This window comes from Esox lucius, chromosome 1, assembly GCF_011004845.1.
Source record: "Esox lucius isolate fEsoLuc1 chromosome 1, fEsoLuc1.pri, whole genome shotgun sequence".
NCBI classification, from domain to species: Eukaryota; Metazoa; Chordata; class Actinopteri; order Esociformes; family Esocidae; genus Esox; species Esox lucius.
In genome coordinates, this window is record NC_047569.1 from 42,725,208 (window position 1) to 42,747,795 (window position 22,588).

The following is a 22,588-nucleotide window of genomic DNA, read 5'->3' on the forward strand; positions in this document are numbered from 1 at the left end:
TACTGTAGTTTCTGGACCTTAATATTTCATAGTAAGGTGTATGGATCTGATCAGTTGAGGCGAGTGCAAAAGTAGAGATGGAAAAGGAAGCAAGGTGTGTGACTCCAATGAGCTAAGTAGACCAAAGCCAGCTGCTATCAGTCCCTAAACTACACCAGTGTAAGGTCCCCTCACAAACCTCATCCTGCACATTCACACCCCTGCAGCAGTCCCAACCCATGCAAATACACAACCTCCCTCACCTGAACGCAGCTCAGACCCCAGCGCCCAATCACCCAAGTACTAACACTTATCACCCAGTCACACTCGCTATTTACACTCACCTAAAGGATTATTAGGAACTCCTGTTCAATTTCTCATTAATGCAATTATCTAATCAACCAATCACATGGCAGTTGCTTCAATGCATTTAGGGGTGTGGTCCTGGTCAAGACAATCTCCTGAACTCCAAACTGAATGTCAGAATGGGAAAGAAAGGTGATTTAAGCAATTTTGAGCGTGGCATGGTTGTTGGTGCCAGACGGGCCGGTCTGAGTATTTCACAATCTGCTCAGTTACTGGGATTTTCACGCACAACCATTTCTAGGGTTTACAAAGAATGGTGTGAAAAAGGAAAAACATCCAGTATGCGGCAGTCCTGTGGGCGAAAATGCCTTGTTGATGCTAGAGGTCAGAGGAGAATGGGCTGACTGATTCAAGCTGGAAGAAGAGCAACTTTGACTGAAATAACCACTCGTTACAACCGAGGTATGCAGCAAAGCATTTGAAGTTGACAGTTGAAGACTGGAAGAATGTTGCCTGGTCTGATGAGTCTCGATTTCTGTTGAGACATTCAGATGGCAGAGTCAGAATTTGGCGTAAACAGAATGAGAACATGGATCCATCATGCCTTGTTACCACTGGGCAGGCTGGTGGTGGTGGTGTAATGGTGTGGGGGATGTTTTCTCAGCACACTTTAGGTCCCTTAGTGCCAACTTGGCATTGTTTAAATGCCACAGCCTACCTGAGCATTGTTTCTGACCATGTCCATCCCTTTATGACCACCATGTACCCATCCTCTGATGGCTACTTCCAGCAGGATAATGCACCATGTCACAAAGCTCGAATCATTTCAAATTGGTTTCTTGAACATGACAATGAGTTCACTGTACTGAAATGGCCCCCACAGTCACCAGATCTCAACCAAATAGAGCATCTTTGGGATGTGGTGGAACGGGAGCTTCGTGCCCTGGATGTCCATCCCACAAATCTCCATCAACTGCAAGATGCTATCCTATCAATATGGGCCAACATTTCTAAAGAATGCTTTCAGCACCTTGTTGAATCAATGCCACATAGAATTAAGGCAGTTCTGAAGGCGAAAGGGGGTCAAACACAGTATTAGCATGGTGTTCCTAATAATCCTTTTATTAGTTCCTTGTGAGGTATTGTTTGTCAATGATACATACCAAGCCGTTTCTCCCCCCAAAAATGGTGCTACTTCTACAATGAACCGTCTCCTGGTATCTCCTCCATGCACTGGATTGGGAGACACAACAAACCTTCTTGCGACAACATGTTTGGATGTGCCATCCTAGAGGAGCTGTGCTACCTGTGTAACCTGAATGGGCTGCAGGTAACGCCTCATGCCAACTGTAGTGACAAGAACACTAGCAAAATGCAAACCATTCAGTTTTTGGAGGTTGTCTTGCTGTTGCCTCTCCGGTGCACCTGTTATCACTGTCATTTGTACAAAAACAGGTTACATTAATTCACAATCGCTTATGCTTCCTAACTGGACAGATTTATATCCTAGAATATAAATCTGGACTATGGTTAAAGGTTAATTATATATATATATATATATAAAACACTGTTCCAAAGTTAACACAAGCCATTTATGATCAATACAAACCAGGGCTGCAATATTCTGGTAACCTTCCCAAATATCCAAGTGATTTAGTGTACTATGTATGTGCGAAACCAATGCTTTGAGGCTTGCGGCGAAATTTCAACCCAGTTTGCTCAAAGCGAAAGGGCTGAGGCTTGACTCCGAGCTACAATACCACGTGATTGAAGACGTTTGAAGCTTTGGACCTCATGCAACCATCTAATAGGGTTTCGAAAGACATGGCGCTTTCCAACCACGCTTTAAAACGCATTAAACTATATTAGTCTACAGCCTAATTATCAATAACTAGTGAAATTCATAATTATCCGGTGAATATTAAAACGTTTCTGCAACACACCACTCATTATCAATAACAAATAGGTATCTACAATACCACAGACTATTGTTAGAACTGTCATACAATTTCAGTAGCGTCATTAGCTGGCCGATAGGTCAATGTGTAGAGTTGTGGATGGATATGTAGTAGTTTTAGTGAGTCTGGTTTGAGTCCCAATGATTACTTTTTCATATCATTGTTTGAGCCCATACCCTTTTCAAAGCAGACTGCAGATGTCAATGTCTACTGACTGGCACCAGGCTTTCCTCAGTGCCAAGTTATTTTCAAATGCTTCCCATAAATTGCACATAAATAATAGTTAAGTAGCCTTGGTAACGTTGGTAATTAGATAAAAATCTTACATTACCGTCACAATGTTGAATCATTTCTAGGTTTTATGTGACAGCACACTTATTGAAATTATTATATATATTTTAGTATAAGTTATGATAATATTTTCTCTCCACAGCCTGAATAATACCAAGGATACAAACGTTTTTAAATTATTGCTGGTCAGGAGATTGAACTCAATTCTCTGATCGAGACATGCTTTGAAATATCAACCCATTCTAATCCATGCCAAAGGGCCGAGGCTTGCATCGGTGTAATACCACGTGATTGATGATGTCTGAAGCCTCGTTTGATCACGTTTTTCCCAAAGCCTCTTGTAAAATGCAGGCTTCTATGGTTGTTCGGTGCCCGAAACTTTCAAACACTGACCTCTACTTGGTCACCCTATTTTGTAATTAGTTTTAAAAAGTTGTCCACATTGTCCAGTAATGGCTGGTAGCGTCACTCGCTGAGCCCGTTGATTGTGGTTTAAATAATTTGTTTGATTTAGTGTATCTCATGACACTCTTGCCTTAATAATACAAAACATTAGAACGGAGGCATATTTGAAAAAAAGTCTAGCTGGAAAGGCAGGAAGAATGTGGGATACAAACTGGACATTCTAATTTCCTTTCATAAAGTGCATGTCTAAACACTGCACCATGAAGTCATGTAACATACCATGGAAGACATCCCAATTTGACGAAAGCCTTGAATGCTTCAGAAAGCCTTGATTTCCCATCACTACATTGGGCACTGGACTTTTGATTCCCATTGATCCAGAATGTCCTAATATTGGATAATGTACTCCAGTATTGTCTCATATCTTTCCAGGACATAGTGTATATTTTTTCACCCCAAATTGTGATGTTTAGCTAAAGACCAACCAAACCACAGGTGAAACACGAAGACAACAGCAGGTGTGAAGTTGATTAGTTGAGTGGAGTCTTGCAAGGAGAAAGGGGGCCTTTGCAGGACTGCATGGTTGCAGACCGCTGGTTAGTGTACTGGTTAGTGTACTAACCGTGGTTAGTACACCCGCAAAGTAGAATATATGAGAGGGCATCTGGCAGTTGATACAGCACACAAATGGTATGTACACCATTCCCAGCGCATTAATTTTGACCAGACCCCATGGGCCCATTTGGAGAGCAAGGGCACCACTTCAAACTACATCCATTGTACCGCACCCTGACAACCCAGTGCTCTGACAGGTAATACTGAAGGTGGAATCAATTTGAAAGATGATGTTGTTGTTGTTACTGTTGTAGTCAGGTTAACTTAATAGTACTCTCTGAGGAACTATGAGCAAACTAACAACAATGCCAGTGTTCATATTTCAGAGAAATGCCATTCTGCTCAGTCCTCTGTGAGCCATACAGCCACAACCCTTCAGCCAATTAAAATCCAGATTCACAGCCTGACTGATTCACACCACTCCAAAGGGAGTCTTTTGCAGAGCGTCAGCAGAAAGTTAACAACTAATACATTACCAAGACGAACAGTTGGATGAAAATGTTTGGTTTTAGTACTGAAGAGATGAACATCATCTGTCTTATTCCTTCCCCCCTCCCCTCTCCACAGCCCCCCCAACCCTCCGCACCCTCCTTGTTGCTTCTAGGGTTTTAATTGGTGCTGTTACTAATTACCCCTCATCCTGTTCAGTCTTGGAGGATCCACAGCTGCTGCTGGGTGGTAAATTGACACATAATCCCCGACACTGTGGGCATTCGATCCGAGTGGCTGCCTTACCCACAACCCTCCACTCCACTTTCCCCCTCTCCGTCTCAGCAGCCTCCACAGCACCACCAGGACAACCAAACGAGCTCTAATCACCCCGGCCTTGCTGGATTTTACCTTCTTATTTCACATTTGTACTTGTCGTCTCGGCAAAGTCCCCTAATTGCATTCCAGAGGCATTTATATCCCCAGTGTGTTTTATTGAACTCTGCCAGACGGAGCATTGGAGAAGAATGCCTCTAAAACTGATACTCTTGTGCACGTAGGCACCTATAAGAGAACATGGAAGAGACAGGAGAGAGAGAAACAGGGAGAGGGACTGAGAAAAAGGAAGAGGGGAAGAGGGAGAGAGATGGTGTGGAGGAGAGTGAGAAAAAGAAAATGATTAAGATTGGAAAGAGAGAGAAGGAACGGGAGATGAAAGATAAAGAGGCATAGAAGGCAGCTACTGTGCCCCAACGCCCAGCAACAACCCAAACCACTCTAGTACTTTGGCACAGGAAACAACACTGCTGTAACCCTCTCCTAACAGACCAATAACAGTCTGAACAAGTATTTGTTTCATGTCAGTCAGTCAGATGGTTCACAATGTATTCTCCAGGAGTAAAGAACCCCCAAAATAATCAAAAAGTTAGTAAGTATAATGTGTTTGAAAAATACAAAATACATATGCAATAACTTAATAATGTTCAGCAAAATAACATTTTAAAAATACAGTTTTGACTAACAATGATGTTTGGTAGTTTATTTACACTGAATGAAGAGGTTGATGGAACACAGTTAAAAACTCTGATCTAACAAAGTTGCTGTACTTATAATCTCCATGGATTCATTAATTGTAATATAACATGGTAAAATATGGTTAACTGACTCAGATATGTTTGATTGTGTTTGCTGTACATTTTGTCGTTGTCCTTACCAGGTTGTGAAAATGCTAACTTCTGTCTGTAAGCTATATCACACATACTCCTGATTAGTTCTGGTGAAAAGTGGTTTAGGACTCCTCTTGCCCTCCGTCCCTCTATGTGGCAGGGCTTGGCACTACACCCCACAGTGTTTTGTAGGAAAGGTGACATTGTCCTCACCTCTCCTTCCCTCCTAGGTACGACCTCATCATCACTACGGTAACACTAGCGCACACTGAGAGAGCAGCTGTCTGCCTCATTAGGGCCCAGGTCACATGGGGTTCACAGGGCACGCTGGGAAAGACAGAGGTCCCTGCTATGACCTTCCACTTCCCACTGGGAGTGTGGGAATAGGGAGGTTGGGAGGAATAGAGAGGATGGGAGGCAGGAGTGGGGGAGAAAGGGGAATAAGGGGGGTGGGGACTAGTCCTGCTATACAGTAGCTATCGGTTTCAGCAGTAGAATCAGGTAATATCAATAGTGTACAGTGGGGAAAACAAGTATTTGATACACTGACGATTTTGCAGGTTTTTCTACTTACAAAGCATGTAGAGGTCTGTAATTTCTATCATAGGTACTCTTCAACTGTGAGAGACAAAATATAAAGAAAATCCAGAAAATCACATTGTATGATATTTTTATGATTAATTAGCATTTTATTGCATGACATAAGTATTTGATCACCTACAAACCAGAATGAATTCAGGCTCTAACAGAGCTTGTTACTTGTATAAAAGACACCTGTCCACACACTCAATCAGACAGACTCTAACCTCTCCACATTGGCCAAGACCAGAGAGCTGTGTAAGGACATCAGGGATAAAATTGTAGACCTGCACAAGGCTGGGATGGGCTACAGGACAATAGGCAAGCAGCTTGGTGAAAAGGCACAATTACTACAAAATGGAAGAAGTTCAAGATGACGGTCAATCTCCCTCGGTCTGGGGCTCCATGCAAGATCTCACCTCATGGGGCATCAATGATCATGAGGAAGGTGGGGGATCAGAACTACATGGCAGGACTTGGTCAATGATTAAAATCCTGCAGCGCACGCAAGGTCCCCCTGCTCAAGCCAGCGCATGTCCAGGCCCGTCTGAAGTTTGCCATTGACCGTCTGGATGATCCAGAGGAGGAATGGGAGAAGGTGAAGTGGTCTGATGAGACATAAATAGAGCTTTTTGGTCTAAACTCCATTCGCTGTGTTTGGAGGAAGAAGAAAGATGAGTACAACCCCAAGAACACCATCCCAACCGTGAAGCATGGGGGTCAAAACATCATTCTTTGGGGATACTTTTCTGCAAAAGGGACAGGACGACTGCACTGTACTGAGGGGAGGATGGATGGGGCCATGTATTGCGAGATCTTGGCCAACAACCTCCTTCCCTCAGTAAGAGCATTAAAGATGGGTCGTGGCTGGGTCTTCCAGCATGACAACGACCCGAAACAAATAGCCAGGGCAAATAGCCAGTGGCAAGAGTGGTAAGAAGCATCTCAAGGTCCTGGAGTGGCCTAGCCAGTCTCCAGACCTGAACCCAATAGAAAATCTTTGGAGGGAGCTGAAAGTCCGTATTTCCCAGCGACAGCCCCGAAACCTGAAGGATCTGGAGAAGATCTTTATGGAGGAGTGGGCCAAAATCCCTGCTGCAGTGTGTGCAAACCTGGTCAAGAACTACAGGAAACGTATGATCTCTGTAATTGTAAACAAAGGTTTCTGTACCAAATATTAAGTTCTGCTTTTCTGATGTATCAAATACTTATGTCATGCAATAAAATGTAAATTGATTACTTAATAATCATACAATGTGAATTTCTGGATTTTTTTTTTGATTCCTTCACTAACAGTTGAAGGGAACCTATGATTAAAAATGACAGACTTCTACATGCTTTGTAAGTGGGAAAACCTGCAAAATTGGCAGTGTGTCAAATACTTGTTCTCCCCAATGTATGTTAGTGGGAGGTGTTATTATCAGAAGCGGAAAGAGTTATAATCAAGTGTGGACCTGTTTCAGCAGTTAAAGCAGTTATTATCAGTAATGGAAGGAGTTATTATCAGTAATGGGTGGGGTAATTATCAGTAATGGGGAGGAGTTATTATCAGTAATGTGAAGTTATTATCAGTAAGAACTCCAAGAACTGCCACCTTAACGTGGTGGAGGGGTTTGAGTACCCGAGTGACCCTAGGAGCTATGTTGTCTGGGGCTATATGCCCCTGGTAGGGTCTCCCAAGGCAAACAGGTCTTAGGCGACGGGTCAGACTAAGAGCGGTTCAAAACCCCCTTAATGATGATTAAAATTATGAGTACCGTGACGTTGCCCGGTATGGCGCAGCCGGGGCCCCACCCTGGAGCCAGGCCCGGGGTTGGGGCTCAAATGCGAGCGCCTGGTGGCCGGGCCTTCCCCCATGGGGCCCGGCCGGGCTCAGCCCGAACGGGCTACGTGGGGCCGCCCTCCCGTGGGCTCACCACCCACAGGAGGGACCATAAGGGGCCGGTGCGAAGAGGATCGGGCGGCAGTCGAAGGCAGGGGCCTAGACAACCCGATCTCTGGACACGGAAACTAGCTCTAGGGACGTGGAATGTCACCTCGCTGGCGGGGAAGGAGCCTGAGTTAGTGCGTGAGGTTGAGAGGTTCCGATTAGAGGTAGTCGGGATCACCTCTACGCACGGCTTGGGCTCTGGAACCACACTCCTTGAGAGAGGATGGACTCTTCACCACTCTGGAGTTGCCCATGGTGAGAGGCGGGGGGCTGGTGTGGGTTTGCTTATAGCTCCCCAGCTCTGCCGCCATGTGTTGGAGTTTACCCCGGTGAACGAGAGGGTCGTTTCCCTGCGCCTACGGGTCGGGGATAGGTCTCTCACTGTTGTTTGTGCCTACGGGCCGAACGGCAGTGCAGAGTACCCGACCTTCTTGGAGTCTCTGGGAGGGGTGCTGGAAAGTGCTCCGACTGGGGACTCTATTGTTCTACTGGGGGACTTCAACGCCCACGTGGGCAACGACAGTGACACCTGGAGGGACGTGATTGGGAGGAACGGCCCCCCTGTTCTGAATCCGAGTGGTGTTCAGTTATTGGACTTCTGTGCTAGTCACAGTTTGTCCATAACGAACACCATGTTCAAGCATAAGGGTGTCCATCAGTGCACGTGGCACCAGGACACCCTAGGCCGCAGGTCGATGATCGACTTTGTTGTCGTCTCATCTGACCTGCGGTCGTATGTCTTGGACACTCGGGTGAAGAGAGGGGCGGAGCTGTCAACTGATCACCACCTAGTGGTGAGTTGGATCCGATGGCGGGGGAAGAAGCTGGACAGACTCGGCAGGCCCAAGCGTACTGTAAGGGTCTGCTGGGAACGTCTGGCCGAGTCTCCTGTCAAAGAGATCTTTAATTCCCACCTCCGGCAGAGCTTCGACTGGATCCCGAGGGAGGCTGGAGATATTGAGTCCGAGTGGACCATGTTCTCCACCGCCATTGTCGAAGCGGCCGCTCGGAGCTGTGGCCGTAAGGTCTCCGGTGCCTGTCGAGGCGGCAATCCCCGAACCCGGTGGTGGACACCGGAAGTAAGGGATGCCGTCAAGCTGAAGAAGGAGTCCTATCAGGCCTGGTTGGCTTGTGGGACTCCTGACGCAGCTGACGGGTACCGACAGGCAAAGCGGGCTGCAGCCCGGATGGTTGTGGAGGCAAAAACTCGGGCCTGGGAGGAGTTCGGTGAGGCCATGGAGAAGGACTATCGGCTGGCCTCGAAGAGATTCTGGCAAACCATCCGGCGCCTCAGGAGAGGGAAACAGTGCCCTACCAACGCTGTTTACAGTAGAGGTGGGCAGCTGTTGAACTCAACTGAGGATGTCGTCGGGCGGTGGAAGGAGTACTTCGAGGATCTCCTCAATCCCGCTGTCACTTCTTCCATTGAGGAAGCAGAGGATGAGGTATCAGAGGTGGACTCGTCCATCACCCGGGCTGAAGTCACTGAGGTGGTCAAGAAACTCCTCGGTGGCAAGGCACCGGGGGTGGATGAGATCCGCCCTGAGTACCTCAAGTCTCTGGATGTTGTGGGGCTGTCTTGGTTGACACGCCTGTGCAACATCGCGTGGCGGTCAGGGACAGTGCCTCTGGGATGGCAGACCGGGGTGGTGGTCCCTCTTTTTAAGAAGGGGGACCGGAGGGTGTGTTCCAACTATAGGGGGATCACACTTCTCAGCCTCCCCGGGAAAGTCTATGCCAGGGTTCTGGAGAGGAGAATACGGCTGATAGTAGAACCTCGGATTCAGGAGGAACAGTGTGGTTTTCGTCCGGGCCGTGGAACACTGGACCAGCTCTATACCCTCTACGGGGTGTTGGAGGGTTCATGGGAGTTTGCCCAACCAATCCACATGTGTTTTGTGGATTTGGAGAAGGCATTCGACTGTGTCCCTCGCGGCATCTTGTGGAGGGTGCTTGGGGAATATGGGGTCCTGGGTCCTTTGCTAAGGGCTGTCAGGTCCCTGTACAACCGAAGCAGGAGCTTGGTCTGCATTGCCGGCAGTAAGTCAGACTTGTTCCCAGTGCATGTTGGACTCCGGCAGGGTTGCCCTTTGTCACCGGTTCTGTTGGTAAATTTTATGGACAGAATTTCTAGGCGCAGCCAGGGGCCGGAGGGTGTCAGGTTTGGGGACCACACAATTTCGTCTCTGCTCTTTGCAGATGATGTTGTCGTGTTGGCCCCTTCTAACCAGGACCTTCAGCATGCGCTGGGACTGTTTGCAGCCGAGTGTGAAGCGGTGGGGATGAAAATCAGTACCTCCAAATCCGAGGCCATGGTCCTCAGTCGGAAAAGGGTGGCTTGCCCACTTCAGGTTGGTGGAGAGTGCCTGCCTCAAGTGGAGGAGTTTAAGTATCTAGGGGTCTTGCAGTAATGCAGTCGATGTATCGGTCTGTCGTGGTGAAGAAAGAGCTGAGCCGCAAGGCGAAGCTCTCGATTTACCAGTCAATCTACGTTCCTACTCTCACCTATGGTCATGAGCTTTAGGTCATGACCGAAAGGACAAGATCCCGGATACAGGCGGCCGAAATGAGCTTTTTCCGCAGGGTGGCCGGGCGATCCCTTAGAGATAGGGTGAGAAGCTCGGTCACCCGGGAGGAGCTCAGAGTAGAGCCGCTGCTCCTCCACATCGAGAGGAGTCAGCTGAGGTGGCTTGGGCATCTTTTTCGGATGCCTCCGGAACGCCTTCCTGGGAAGGTGTTCCGGTCCCGTCCCACCGGGAGGAGACCCCGGGGAAGACCTAGGACACGCTGGAGGGACTATGTCTCCTGGAGGGACTATGGCTGGCCTGGGAACGCCTCGGTGTCCCCCCGGAAGAGCAAGAGGAAGTGTCTGGGGAGAGGGAAGTCTGGGCATCCCTGCTTAGACTGCTGCCCCCGCGACCCGGCCCCGGATAAGCGGAAGAAGATGTGGATGTGTGGTGTGGGTGTGGGCAGGACATTTATTTATTTATTTTATTTTCTGTGCAGATCAGTCATTAATGTCAACCAAGTCAATGGTGAATATAGTAATTATTAATGTCAACCAAGTCAATGGTGAATATAGTCATTATTTATGTCAACCAAGTCAATGGTGAATATAGTCATTATTAATGTCAACCAAGTAAATGGTGAATATAGTCATTATTAATGTCAACCAAGTCAATGGTGAATATAGTCATTATTAATGTCAACCAAGTCAATGGTGAATATAGTCATTATTTATGTCAACCAAGTCAATGGTGAATATTGCCATTATTAGCATAATTTCTGCACCGCCTCTTTTTAAAAAATAATTATTTTTTCCAATGCATAATTATTTGAAAAAATTATTATTTGATCCCCTGCTGATTTTGTATGTGTGCCCACTGACAAAGAAATGATCAGTCTATAATTTTAACTGTAGGTTTATTTGAACAGTGAGAGACAGAATAACAACAAAAAAATCCAGAAAAATGCATGTCAAAAATGTTATAAATTGATTAGCTTTTTAAGTGAAATAAGTATTTGATCCCCTCTCAATCAGAAAGATTTCTGGCTCCCAATCCTTGGACAGCTCTTCGGTCATGGCCATGGTGGAGAGTTTGGAATCTGATTGATTGCTTCCGTGAACAGGTGTCTTTTAAACAGGTAACAAGCTGACTCCCTTTAAGAGTGTACTCCTAATCTCAGCTCGTTACCTGTATAAAAGAAGCAATCAATCAATCAGATTCCAAACTCTCCACCATGGCCATGACCAAAGAGCTGTCCAAGGATGTCAGGGACAAGATTGTAGACCTAAACAAGGCTGGAATGGGCTACAAGGCCATTGCCAAGCAGCTTGTTGAGAAGGTGACAATAGTTGGTGCGATTATTCGCAAATGGAAGAAACACAAAAGAACTGTCAATCTCCCTCTGTCTGGGGCTCCATGTAAGATCTCACCTTGTGGAGTTGCAATCATCATGAGGACAGTGAGGAATCAGCCCAGAACTACACAGGAGGAATGCTGCCTATGACCCCAAGAACACCATCCCCACCGTCAAACATGGAGGTGGAAACATTATGCTTTGGGGTTGTTTTTCTGCTAAGGGGACAGGACAACTTCACTGCATCAAAGGGACGATGGATGGGGCCATGTACGGTCAAATGTTGGGTGAGAACCTCCTTCCCTCAGCCAGGGCATTGAAAATGGGTCATGTATGGGTATTCCAGCATGACAATGACCCAAAACACACGGCCAAAGCAACAAAAAAGTGGCTCAACAAGAAGCACATTTAGGTCCTGGAGTGGCGTAGCCAGTCTCCAGACCTTAATCCCATAGAAAATCTGTGGAGGGAGCTGAAGGTTCGAGTTGCCAAACGTCAGCCTCAAAAACGTAATGACTTGGAGAAGATCTGCAAAGAGGAGTGGGACAAAATCCCTCCTGAGTGTGCAAAACCTGGTGGCCAACTACAAGAAACGTCTGACCTCTGTGATTGCCAACAAGGGTTTTGCCACCAAGTACCAAGTCATGTTTTGCAGAGGGATTGAATAATTATTTCCCTAATTAAAATGCAAATCAATATATTACATTTTTGTCATGCATTTTTCTGGATTTTGTTGTTGTTATTCTGTCTCTCACTGTTCAAATAAACCTACCATAAAAATTATAGACTGATAATTTCTTTCTCAGCAAACATATAAAATCAGCAGGGGATCAAATAATGTTTTCCCTCACTGTATATTGTGGATTGTGACCAGATGCAAAACTGTACCTGTCTTAGAGAAGAAATATTAACAGTCATGGGAGGAGTTAGTATAAGTAATGGGAGGAGTTATTAGTAATGGGAAGAGTTATCAGTAATGGGTGGAATTATTATCAGTATTGGGAGGAGTTATTATCAGTAATGGGAGGAAAATATTAACATTAATGGGAGGAGTTGTTAACAGTAATGGGAGGAAATATTAACATTCATGGGAGGAGTTATTAACAGTAATGGGAGGAAATATTAACAGTAATGGGAGGAAATATTAACATTCATGGGGGGAGTTATTATCAGTAATGGAAGGAGTTAGTAGCTGTAATGGGTTATTAAAAGTAGTAGGAGGAATTATTAACAGCAATGGAAAAAGTTATCAAAGTTACTGGGAGGAGTTATTATCAATAATGGGAGGAGTAAATCTAGTTTAGTGGTGTGAGGAGACATTCTCACGCGGGAAATTATTTGATCCTGCTGCTACGATTTGATTATAATAAGCTGCAATTTCTCTTCTTGTTTTCCCAGAGAAGTGCTCATACATGCATGTAACTTGCTTTCACCCACTCCTTTCAGGGATAAACTCTCCAATTCGTTCTCCAAACATATGGTGTGTGTTAATCACAACAATTTGATAGCCAGACATTAAGATATTTATTATCAGCCATTTAAGTCATTATAGTAGTAATAATACTTATTTGTGATCTGCAAAAAATGTACATTACTTTGTCACAAGCAAACATTGGGTTGAAGCAGCTCTCTTCACTACAGCCCAGACAGATACACATGCAAACAGCTACCAATTATTTACTCTTCTGTGTGTTCAGCTTTCTTGTCTTGCCAAACATTATATGATAAAATTATCTGTAGTCAGGCTTTATGCCATGAAAATCGACACTTCGGTTCCAATAAAAAGGTTTTGATCTCATTTTTCAGACGTTCAGTTGCATCGATTGGACTGAAGAATAATTGCACATCACCCAATTGTCAAACCTTTAGAAGAAATACAGAAAAATTCTTCATCCTTGCAAGTTCAACACCTCAACTAGTGTATTTAATAAACAGCACTGGTCTGTTTTCTTCATCTATTTGATTCACCATCAATGGCTGGATTAATTTAGTGAGGTAAGCAGGAGCAAATCCATGTATTACTTTATATGTTAACAAAAAAAAACTTAAAATCAGTAATGGACACATTCCTGGAGTAATTTGTCCAAATGGGGGTAAAACATTAATTTCCACCAACATTAATATAAAAAATGTATTTTATGAATACTTTCCCCACATCTTATGGATACAAAATACTGCGAAGCAGTAAATCACATTTTGCTTCAAAGTCAAATGAAAAAATGTTCTATTAATTTGGCGGAAAGTTCCTACAACTCCATAATACACGGATCCTACAAATCCATAATACACAATGATATATACTAAATAATTTGAAAACAATTGTAAATTGAAGAGGCTAGGTAGTTACAGTTGTGCAAAAAAAATTGCATACCATTGGAGAATTGGTAATTTACACTGAACAAAATTATAAACGCAAGACTTTTGTTTTTGCCCCCATTTATCATGAGCTGAACTCAAATTTCTAAGACTTTCTCTAAAAAGGCTTATTTCTCTCAAATATTGTTCACAAATCTGTCTAAATCTGTGTTAGTGAGCACTTCTTTGCAGAGATAATCTATCCACCTCATAGTTGGTGTGGTTATGGTGTGGTCTGCGGTTGTGAGGCCGGTTGGATGTACTGCCAAATTCTCTGAAACGCCTTTGGAGGCAGCTTATGGTAGAAAAATGAAAATTCAATTCACGGGCAACAGCTCTGGTGAACATTCCTGCAGTCAGCATGCCAATTGCACGCTCCCTCAAAACTTGCGACATCTTTGGCATTGTGCTGTGTGATGGAACTGCACATTTTAGAGTGGCCTTTTATTTTTAAGCCAGCCTATGGCACACCTGTGTTGCGTTTATAATTTTGTTCAGTGTATGTACTATTTGTAAAGAAAACATGAGTGAGCAGGCAAAACACATGTCTTTTATGGTCAGGAGACCGTGATGGCCATTCCAGAACCTTCACCTTTTTCTGCTGTAACCACTGGAGGGTCAACTTGGCCTTGTGCTTAGGGTCATTGTCGTGCTGGAAAGTCCAAAAGCGTCCCATGCGCTGCTTTCGTGCAGAAGAATGCAAATTGTCTGCTAGTATTTTCTGATAACATGCTGCATTCATCTTGCCATCAATTTTCACAAGATTCCCCATGCCTTTAGTGCTCACACACCCACAAAACATCAGTGAGCCACCACCATGCTTCACAGCGGGGATGGTATTCTGTTCACAATAGGCCTTGTTGACCCCTCTCCAAACATAGTGCTTATGGTTATGACCATAAAGCTCAATTTGGGTCTCGTCATTCGTCACAAATTACAGTGTGCCAGAAGCTGTGAGGCGTGTCAAGGTGTTGTAACATATGGCATATTGTTACCAGGCTTCTTTCTGGCAACTCGACCATGCAGCTCACTTTTGTTCAAGTATCGTCATATTGTGCTCCTTGAAAAAAACACTGTCTTTTTCCAGAACAGCCTGTATTTCTCCTGAGGTTACCTGTGTTTTTTTCTTTGTATCCAGAACAATTCTTCTGGTAGTTTTGGGCTTTCGACAGTTCTTTTCTGCCCCATGGCTCAGTATCTAGCATTCTCAGTGTATCCATGTGAGAGCTAACAAACTCATTTACTATTTATACACAGACACTAATTGCAATTTGAAAAGCTACAGGTGTGGGAAATTCACCTTTAATTGCCATTTTCACCTGTGTGTTTCACCTTGTGTGTCTGTAACAAGGCCAAATATTCAAGGGTATGTAAACTTTTGATCAGGGTGATTTGGGTGATTTCTGTTATCATGATTTAATGATTTAAAAAGGAGCAAAACAACTATGTGATAATAAATGGCTTCATATGATCAATATCCTTAAATAAAAAAAATTTAAAAATTGCAAGATTCAGCCAGGGCATGCAAACCTATGAGCCCAACTGTATGTATACTAAATCCATGTCTTGAATTCTATTATTACTACTCCCAGCACCTTATTATAAGATGAAATTACAAATGTAAGCCAATCTATTCAAAATATCTAACAAAAAAACCCCAACATCATTACCATTACTATCACTATCATCATCACCATAATCAACATCATCAACTCCATAATCACCATCATCAACACCATAATCACCATCATCATCACCATAATCACCATCATCAACATGATCATCACTACAGTTAGCTCCAGTCAGCTGATGCTCAAAGCCTTAATTGTGTCTGCTGTCCAAATACAGTGGGGAGAACAAGTATTTTATACACTGCCGATTTTGCAGGTTTTCCTACTCACAAAGCATGTAGAAGTCTGTAATTTCTATCATAGGTACTCTTAAATTGTGAGTGACGGAATCTAAAAAATCAAAAATCCAGAAAATCACATTGTATGATTTTTAACCAATTAATTAGCATTTTATTGCATGACATAAGTATTTGATATATCAGAAACAAATGTACAGAAACATTTGTTTCCAATTATAGAGATCATACGTTTCCTGTAGTTCTTGACCAAGATCCATGCGTCACGGTTGGGATGGTGTTCTTGGGGTTGTACTCAAGCTTCTTTTTCCTCCAAACATGGCGAGTGGAGTTTAGACCAAAAAGCTCTAATTTTGTCTCATCACACCACATGACCTTCCCCCATTCCTCCTCTGGATCATCCAGATGGTCATTGGCAAACTTCAGACGGGCCTGGACATGCGCTGGCTTAAGCAGGTGTTACTAATGGTTTTCTTTGAGACTTGTGGTCCCAGCTCTCTTCAGGTCATTGACCAGGTCCTGCAGAGTAGTTCTGGGCTGATCCCTCACCTTCCTCATGATCATTGATGCCCCACGAGGTGAGATCTTGCATGGAGCCCCAGACCGAGGGAGATTGACCGTCACCTTGAACTTCTTCCATTTTCTAATTATTGCGCCAACAGTTGTTGCCTTCTCACCAAGCTGCTTGCCTATTCTCCTGTAGCCCATCCCAGCCTTGTGCAAGTCTACAACTTTATTGCTGATGTCCTTACACAGCTCTCTGGTCTTGGCCATTGTGGAGAGGTTGGAGTCTGTTTGATTGAGTGTGTGGACAGGTGTCTTTTATACAGGTAATGAGTTCAAACAGGTGCAGTTAATACAGGTAATGAGTGGAAAAAGGAGGGCTTCTTATAGAAAAACAAACAGGTCTGTGAGAGACGGAATTCTTACTGGTTGGTAGGTGATCAAATACTTATGTCATGCAATAAAATGCTAATTAATTATTTAAAAATCATACAATGTGATTTTCTGGATTTTTGTTTTATATTATGTCTCTCACAGTTGAAGTGTACCTATGATAAAAATTACAGACCTCTACATGCTTTGTAAGTAGGAAAACCTGCAAAATCTGCAATGTATCAAATACTTGTTCTCCCCACTGTATAAGCATCCCTATGGGCTGTGTCCCAAAGTAATTCACTATATAGGGATTAGGGTGACATTTGCGACACAGAACTGGCAGTCAGGAGTTAATTTGAAGAGATTAGTTTTAATAAGGTTTTAATATGAAAAGTTCAGTGAGTAAATCTGAAGAAATTAGGTTTAGAGAAGGGAGTTAATCCGAAGAGATTAGGAGTTATAATATGAACTGAATAGGAATAACTAATAGGAATAAAGGAAATAATCTGAATAGAATAAATTGAAGGAGTCAATATGAAGAGATACATTTAAATCAGGAATCTGAAGAGATTTGATTTAATAAGGAGTTTAATAGAAGAGATTATGTTTAATAAAGTGCTAATATAAAGAGACAGGTGTAAAAACGTGAATGTTCACAGTGTTTGTGGCCCAACTTCAACCATATTTCCTATATATGTCAAAGTAGTCCACCACTTAGGGAATAGTGTGCCACATGGGAGTGATCAGCGTGCTGTATAACCCTATCTACTACACCCTGAATCTGCTCAGTCATCACAGAGGGGTTTAGCAGTAAAGATCAAGGTGTGTTATAAAAACAGCCTGCTGGAAAATCAATGTATTATGACACACACACACACACACACACAGGCAGGCAGGCAGGCAGTAGGATGTGTTTCATAATGAATGGAGGTGGAGGGCTGCTGGATGTTATATTGTCTGATCACCCTCCCAAAGAGCCAGCCAAGTGCAAGGCTTTGCTGGAATGACAGTGTGGTGAAAATGATGGAATGGTTGCTGTGTCAAAGAAACAGAACCGTCCAGTGGTATCTAAAGATCATCACAAAATCAATAAAATAATCAGCAGGGCCTGCGACCCAAACAGCATCTTACTCCCTACATAGCGCTCTGCTTTGACCAGGTCCTGCAGCAACCTGGTGAACAGCAGTTTGCCATTGTACAGCACAGCATGAAGGCTGAGATTTTTCCCTGAATGAGTCTCCTTTATGACATACAGGCAATAAGAGACACCAGGAGAGAGATACCGGTTAAGTGCTCTGTAAAGTGGCCAGTCCAGAGTCGGGGGGCAAACAAAGAAATTAATGGTACCATCCTGAAATGAAGGTTAAAAGGGTTACATTATTAATGTATCCCCAGATCCCCCATAGACCTGCCATTATGCAAATCCATGGCCTAACCTTACATCTAACCCATATTTTATTTTATATTGAGACGTAAGCTATATTAATTAATAATTCATTTTAATTATTGGTTGCAATGTATTATCTGTTAATATTACAACTAAATAAATGTACTTAATTTTTCAACAACCCAAATTGAGCTCAGATATATCCTACATTCTTTTAAAATAATCTATCGATGTCTCTAGAAATTGCCTGGATGTCTGGAATCCACCTCTAGCAAATTCAATTGATAAGACATTTATAAAGGTTCACACCTGTCTATATTATTATACCTTTATTTCAACAAGACTGATAGCAAGGTCGCTTTTACAGCTTGGTCCTGCGTATACATGTTTAGACATACGATTTAAGTAAAATGATTTAGAACAACTGAAAAAAAACACAGAAAAAAGACAAAACAAGATGATCACAGATAGCAGAAGACAAAACACTGATTTAAACGCAGGTGTTATTCCCTTGGAGGCCTCAGGTTTAAGTGAATATTGGGCCTGGCAAGGACTGTGGGGTCCGTTAGGTGTAACCCAGGGACAGGGTCTTTGCTGAAATCAATATTAATATTACAACCAATAAAGGGAACAGATTTTCTAAACAAATGCAACACACTTGTCGTCATACAGTGGAAATGGTACAGGGACTCACAGACCATGCACAGATCCCTTCAGAGGACACCATCTCCCCGGCTTTACACTCTGCCACCAGGACAAAATCAACAGCTATGTGAGAATGCTATTCATAGACTTCAGCTCAGCATTCAACACTGTCATCCCCTCTAAGCTACTCAACAAACTTCATGACCTGGGGATCAGCCCCTCTCTCTGCAACTGGACTCTGGACTTCCTAACAAACAGACCCCAACGTAACCTCCTCCAACCATATCTTGAACACTGGTGTTCCACAAGGCTGTGTGCTGAGCCCTCTCCCCTTACTCCCTCTTCCCCTACAACTGCATTCCAGTGCAAAGTTCCAACACCATCATCAGGTGACACTACATCATCAGCCAACGACTCTACAGTGGTAGGCCTGATTACTGAAAATGACAAGTCAGCCTACAGGGAGGAGGTCAAGTGCCTGGCGGCTTGGTGTGTTGACAACAACATGGCCCTCAATGCAAAGAAAACCAAGGAACTCATTGTGGATTACAGGAAGTCAAAATGCTGCAGCCAAGTGTGTCCAGCTTGAAATTCCTGGGTGTCCACATCTCCGAGGACCTCTCCTCAAAAAGCTGCAGCAGTGCCTTTACTTTTTGAGGAAGCTGAAGAAATCCGCCTGTCCACCATGATCTTTGTTAACTTTTACTGCCACACAATTGAAAGAATTCTGATTAACTGTGCCACAGTGCGGCTTAGCAACTGCTCCACAGCCTACCAGAAGGCCATGCAACTCGTGGTGAAAACTGTCCAGCACATCACTGGTCCCCAGCTTCCTGCCATCGCAGACCTCCAGCACAATCAGTGTCTGTGAAGAATGTACGGAATCATCAGGGACCCTTCACACCCATGCCACAAACTGTTTGCCCTCCTACCATCAGACAGGCAATAAAGGACTCTTCGGTCCCACACCAACAGGCTCAGGAACAGTTTCTTCCCATCCACTGTCACTCTGCTGAACTCTGTGACCCAGAGAACTCTGTGACTCTGTGACGCCCCCCCCACCCAGAGTTTTAAACAAAATACAGGTCTTTGAAGAAAACTTCATCCAACGTCATCCCCCTCAGGTATGCAATTCGTGCCCCCTCAGTTCTGTTTCCCCATATTCAGAGACAATCATATAGTTCAACCCAGTCCAATTGTCACAGTCAACACCATGCAATCATCATAGACCAATGAGTTTCAATCGCCTTTACAAGTGTATATACGTTTCTCAATTTCTCCGTCTCGGGGGGTGCGCGCAATGATTAGACATGCCCCCTCATTTATTCAAAATGCACCCACAATATAGTGAGTGGCCTTCAGTTGTTTTCCTTCTTTAGATCGGTATTCTCCAAGTCAATAACAGTAACATATATCTTAATCCTGTTACCCCCCTTAAATATGTTTGTATTCTGCAGTTAACCAACAGTAACATATACTATATCCAAAAATTTGCTGCACATTTAAACCTATATAATTTGCTAAAATCTTATCCCAGTAACCTCTGAACTGTATGAACTAATAGTTTGATAGATAAACAACTCATATGCCCCAGCCCCATTCACAAGCTTGTTGTCGGAAATTATATCTTAATGAAAGCAAATGTACACAAGAGGCAGAGGCAAGAAAGGTTGTATTGTGGCTGTGCTGTGGTGGTCCTGAGCCAGCTGGTTGTTGTTTCAATCTACGCTGTTGTCATTCAAACTGACTGGTCGTCTATTTGATTCATCCAGGTTGCTATGGGCTTTGGGCTGGCGGCCAGTCTCTGTAATTAGTGTTAGCACTGTCCTTGATTCTGAATGGAGAACATCATCTGGCTCATCAACCAAGAGCACCCACACAACACGCTACACTTGTAACCCAACTACCAGACCATTGTTCATGAAGGGGAACTGCTGTAATCATAACACTGATGATTTATTTATTTAAATCACACACTAGACAATGTTATCTAAACTCTTTCTGAAGCCACCTACACCAAGAACACACTCAGAAGTTCTAACTGAATCCAGAGAGACAATTAACCAGCTGTATTTGCTGTTCTTTTGACACTTCGTAGCATGAGCAGTATTTTGTTGCATGATTTTGCCAATATCAAAAAATAATTGTCTATCTTGTTCTATTATACAGGAGAAGATTGCTATTTAAAATGTAAATAATAAATGACAATTGATTTCAGTTCGAGGCAGACAGCATCATTAAAAAAGTTCCAAACCAATTGCTATTTTTTAAGTAAGAGAAAATAAATTTCATACATTTCCTGAGCTAGGCTAATGGTACAGTGACTTTACAGAACAGTAAACAAACATTTTTATTTTCAACCAATCAAAGTTCTTATTTTGGCACAGAGACATTGTCTGTAGAGTAACATGTAGAGAAGTAACAGGTGGAGGAGTAACTGGTAAAAAAGTAACAGGTGGAGACGGAACAGGTGGAGAAGTAACGGGTGGATGAGATAAAGCTGGAGGACGAGCAAGTAGAAGAGTAGCATGTGGAGCAAGAGGATGGGGAGTTAAATAGGCCTATACAGCCTAATTAAGCAACATGGCCTGAGGGGGCGTGGTATATGCTCAATGGCCTGAGTGGGTGTGGTATATGCTCAATGGCCTGAGGGCGTGTGGTATATGCTCAATGGCCTGAGGGGATGTGGTATATGCTCAATTTCTGAGGGGGTGTGGTATATGCTCAATTTCTGAGGGGGTGTGGTATATGCTCAATTTCTGAGGGGATGTGGTATATGCTCAATTTCTGAGGGGGTGTGGTATATGCTCAGTATACTCTTGTTCTTAGGCTCATGGAAGAGTTATATTGGCCATCTGCCACAGTCCCCTGAGATGCCTTGTTGCTATTTTAAACTGGTTAACAATTAAATCAGTAAAGAGTGATGTGTCATATCTTTGGTGAGGGGCAATTTAACCTGCCTTTGGCACCTAGGCTAAAGCTCTTCTGTAGGCCCTTTTTTTAGGCCTCATTGCCCAAACGCCTGCCAGCCCACCTGCATGCAGCGGCCACAACCTCCCAATGACACACTCATTCACTGTTTGCACACGCTAATAATTTACAGATCACATCAAAATACACCAAGCATACAAGTGAACTGCCAATACAAATGCTCAAAAAACAAAATAGAAAATGATGTTCTTAATTCAGAGGGTCGGAACTCATTTATTCAGCTGAAGCCAGGAGGTCAACACACTGACACAAGATAGTGGTTTCACCCAGAGGACAGGCTGTAGTGAGATAGTGGTTTCATCCAGAGGACAGGCTGTAGTGAGATAATGGTTTTACCCAGAGGACAGGCTGTAGTGAGATAGTGGTTTCACCCAGAGGACTGGCTGTAGTGAGATAATGGTTTTACCCAGAGGACAGGCTGTAGTGAGATAGTGGTTTCACCCAGAGGACTGGCTGTAGTGAGATAATGGTTTTACCCAGAGGACAGGCTGTATTGAGATAGTGGTTTTACCCAGAGGACAGGCTGTAGTGAGATAGTGGTTTACCCAGAGGTCAGGCTGTATTGAGATAGTGGTTTTACCCAGAGGACAGGCTGTATTGAGATAGTAGTTTAACCTAGAGGACATGCTGTAGTGAGATAGTGGTTTTACCCAGAGGACAGGCTGTATTGAGATAGTGGTTTTACCCAGAGGACAGGCTGTATTGAGATAGTGGTTTTAGCCAGAGGACAGGCTGTATTGAGATAGTGGTTTTACCCAGAGGACAGGCTGTAGTGCCATTTAATACAGAAACAACAGACGATGGAGTGTAGGAGGGAGGGTAAAAAAAAAGCTGTGGTGCCACTCAATCTATGAGGAGGAAGAAAGGGGGCCTGACAATTAACTGCATCATGATGACCCAAATAACTTGCCCAGGAACCCATTGAATGAGAAGGCCATGGTGCCT

At 43.7% G+C, this 22,588-nt stretch overlaps 1 protein-coding gene across 3 annotated transcripts in view; it reads right to left on the reverse strand.

Annotated features, from left to right (window-relative positions):
• cadm2b (cell adhesion molecule 2b) overlaps positions 1 to 22,588 on the reverse strand; it is a 361,274-nt gene that overhangs the window by 124,048 nt on the left and 214,638 nt on the right. The gene's annotated exons all lie outside the window — the stretch shown is intronic.